General features: G+C 41.1%; 1 pseudogene; it reads right to left on the bottom strand.

The window, feature by feature from the left end:
* Window positions 1-2,064, bottom strand: part of LOC102860075 — a 3,510-nt pseudogene extending 1,446 nt beyond the window's left edge.
* Between the last annotated feature and the right edge of the window lie 2,067 nt (window positions 2,065-4,131).

The raw sequence follows: 4,131 nt of genomic DNA, 5'->3' as shown, positions 1-4,131 counted from the left end.
AGGGCAACATCTGTTAACTGAAATATGTCAATTGGTATACCATCTATTCCTGGGGCCTCATTTTTTGCTATTTTCTTAGGCTGATTTGCATCATGGGTGAAACATGACAGTCATATATTCACTAATCCACTAAAAATAGTTTTGGGAATTTTCTATTTAGTAGTGGAAGCTAGGACATGAATCAACATGCTTAAAATTCATTTAAAAAGCGAGCAAATAAAAAATAAATTAGAATGCTGGGGTTAGGAGTTAATAAATTCTAGAACTTTAAAAAACATTGAGAGTGAATTTTGACATGGGATAAGTTACCTTATACTTTAGCAGAGGTAACAGTGGAATTGAGAAACATTACAAAGAGATTTTTCTATACTTTATTTGGAGATCTTTTAAGTGTTTAAATAATGTTGAACATAATTACCTGCTCAGACAACAAGAGTATTTTTTGTGGGGTTTTTCTTTCCTCAGTCACTTCGATTTAGACTTATAAAGTACACATACCTTAGAAATCCTTTTGACATTTGATATGTTCTCATTCTGAGTAATTTACATTTAAGACTTAGCAATTGTTGAGACTTCATGACAGAAACAGGCTGAAAAGGTTGATAAGGGGCAGCATGCCCTCTTGCCTTGATAAATTGTGCTACACATAGAACCCACATTTTCTGAAGCATTATCTACATTAAAGAAAGCCATTTAATTTCATCATAGAAGTCATCGACTTCCATCTCCTCTACTTCCATCTCCTCTCTTTTGTGTTTAGCAGAGGTATGGGAGACTAAGGTGCGTCTGATACAGTCTATGGTTTTTGCAATCACTTGCTTTGCATCAGAGAGTTGGACAATGATTAGGGAGAATAGAAGGAGAATTGATGCCTTTGAGCTGTGGTGGTGGAGAAGAGTATTGCGGGTACCGTGGACTTCTAGGAAAACAAACAGATTCATCCTGGAGAGGGTTAAACCAGGCGGATCCTTGGAGGTAAGGATTCTGAGGCTTTGACTGACATACTTTGGACATGTTGTAAGGAGGGCCCTGTCTTTTCAGAGGGATATCATGCTTGGGAGGGTGGAGGGACGGCACAGGATGGGAAGGCCCTCTATGAGGTGGAGTGTTTCAGTGACGGGGGTAATTGGGGTGGGTGTATCGGAGACAGTATGTCTGGCACAGGACAGAGCAGAGTTTAGGGCTGTTGTACATAGGGTCGCTATGAGTTGCAGGCAACTCAATGGCACATAACAACAACAACATGGTTGCACCCACTAGGAGATGGCAGAAGGCTGCTTGTACCTCTGACTGGCACTTCTGGTTTGCTGTTGTCCTTGGAGAAATCTGGGCTTGGGACATAGGAGGAATGTAATCTGAACACTCCTTTGTCACAGGTCACCAGAATATGCTTGTAGGGATGGTAGACATAATGGAACTTAGAGGCAGAAGAGACTGCAGAGCAGAAAGGTCATGTGCCACAAGCTCCCGGCAGTGGATCAAGTGGGAGAGATGCATCTGTGCTTTTGGAAGCAGTTTAATTATTAACAAAAAAAGCCAATCAGGAATGAGTTTCTCAATTTCCAAACTAACCATAGCCAAAGCAAGCATGGATCCTTTGAATTGCAGAAGTTGCAGGCCATACAGTTGAGGAGTTGCCAAATGTTGAGATATACTGGGTATGTAAGAGTAACTGAGGCCTGGTTGACACTGCAATGGTATGGGAAATGTGAAGAAAATAGAATGGTGTTGCTGTGTGAAGATCTTAGTTCAATTTACCCAGAATAGTTCTTTCCATTCTTACAATTTCAGATGAAGAATAGCCACAGAAATTGTCTCTTGCTAACACCTTCAATACTGGAATTCTCTCATCTTCCTCAATGGTCTTGGCAGCTAAGAAGAAACAGCTGATTGCAATACAGTTCAAATATTTTGTGTGGGTCTTTACAGTAGCTAAAAATCTGTCCAAACGACTGCTAGCCAGAGCAAATGTTTCTGGGGAAACGTTAAATAGGTATTTGAATTTGGCCGGAACAAATCAGAAACATTCTGATTTGTAGGCATTTTGGGCACATTCACCTTCATCTTTTCTGTAAGACCTTCTTCAAAGGTCCTGGAACCTTCATGATCTGCCTGTTACCTAGTTTAATGTAACTCCCTTGTTCTCCCAGTTTATCCCAGCAGAACTGTAGACCTCACAGTGGTGATGCGGGATCATCCACAGGCCCACATTACCACCTCTTTTTCCTCTGCATATGGCAGCAGGGTATGCGGGCCAAGGACAAGGCCAACTGAGGAGGGAGAAGAGGGGGAACCAGGTTGGGGGACATGGATGTAAGGGCTTGAGTGGGACGCATGGCTGCAGATGGTGGGTTGGTCAGCAAATTAGTTTTATGATGATCCCAAACCTGTGGACACCACCACGGGTCCCACTCCTCCAAATGCTGCCAAAGCCATCTGTGGTGGGGAAGAGGCTCTCTATCACCACAGGGCAGTGGGAGGCCAGGAAGAGGTCGAGGAGGAGAGCTGCTCTGCCCCTAGGAAGGGGGGGGATGAGCTTTTGAGGGGATATAGTGAAAAGAGGGGAGGGAGAGAGAGGAAGTGGGGGGAGAAAGATAGGAAAAGCGAAACAGAGACAATGCTGGGTCCCAGATATGAAGGAATTTATGAGAGGCAAACTTTCCTACTCCACAGGACCAGAAAGGATTTCCTCATCCCCATAGACAGAACACATTAAGCAGACAACTAAGTCACAGCACTATAAAAATAAAGAACTGACAATAACCTACACAGACACAATAGAAACAGCCTAACACATAAAAAGACAAATTTCACACATTGTCAAAAAAGGAGAAGATAACTTTAAATATTGTGAAAAACCAAAATAATCATTCTCCTACAAGAAACACTGTATATTTCAGATCCAATGATTACCCCAGGGACATGAAAGAAGAAAAAAATATATTGGCAGAGAGTCATGTGAACAGTTACAGAAGAAGGTACAAATGATGGAAGAATGGAAGCCATAAACAAAGGGAATATCCTAGAGACAAGTAGCCAGAAGAAATATATTGGTGTGGAAGAACATGACAGCACCACAGTAGTTGTAGGAGACTTTAACACACCACTCTCATCAAAGAATAGGTCAACTAGAAAGAAATATAACAAAGGTTGAAAAGATCTAAATGATACAGTCAGCCAACTGGACCTTGATATATGCAGAGTTTTGCACCCAACCCAAACTCAGTTTACTTTTTTTCAAGTGCACATGGTACATACTCTAAAATTGATCGTATATTAGATCACAAAGCAAGCCTCAAGAAATTAAAATAAAACAAATCAAAAAAACCCAAAACCTTAACCCATACATTGAAATAAGATAAAGTATCTTTTCCCACAGCAATGCCATGAAACAAGAAATTAGTTACAATAGGGTAAAGCTTATAAAATTACTCACATGGAAGCCAAATAACACCTTGATAGATCATTATTGGGTCGTGTTGTTGCTGTTGTTATGTATCGTGCAGTCATCCATGACTCATAATGACCCTATGCACAATAGCAGTGAACTCTGCTCTATACTAAGCCAATCTCACTGTCTCCAACACACATATTCCCATTGTCCTAATTACTGTGTCATTCCATCTCATCTGGAGTCTTCCTCTCCTGTAATGTTTCTTTACTCTTCCAAGCATGATGTCCTTATCTAAGGACTGGTTCCTTCTGGCCACATGCACAAAGTATGTAAGATGGAGATTCAGAATTTTTCCTTCTGAGGAGCAGCCTGATTTCACCCTTTCCAGGACAGATCTATTTGTTCTCTTGGCAGTTCATAGTATATTCAATACTCTTCCCCAGCACCACTGCTGAAAGGCATTAATTCTTCTGTCACCTTTGGTCATTGTCCAGCTCTCTGATGCATAGCAAGTAATTGTGAAGGCCATGGTCTGAATTAGGTGTACCTTTGTCTTTAGACTAACATCATTGCTCTTCAGCACTTTTGAGAGGTCCCTGATTGCAGTTTTACCCAGAGCAATTAAGTTTTCGATTTCTTGACTCCTGGTGCCAAGAATGTTGATTGTGAGTCTGAGCAAGCAGAAATTGTTAACAATCTCAAACTCTTCTCCATCTATCATGGTTGTAGAAGAAATA

Source organism: Elephantulus edwardii, unplaced genomic scaffold (genome assembly GCF_000299155.1).
Source record: "Elephantulus edwardii isolate Elephantulus edwardi_28Jun2011 unplaced genomic scaffold, EleEdw1.0 scaffold00050, whole genome shotgun sequence".
Lineage (NCBI taxonomy): Eukaryota > Metazoa > Chordata > Mammalia > Macroscelidea > Macroscelididae > Elephantulus > Elephantulus edwardii.
Note: the sequence above shows the minus strand (reverse complement) of the source record. Positions and strands in the feature narration are given on the sequence as shown.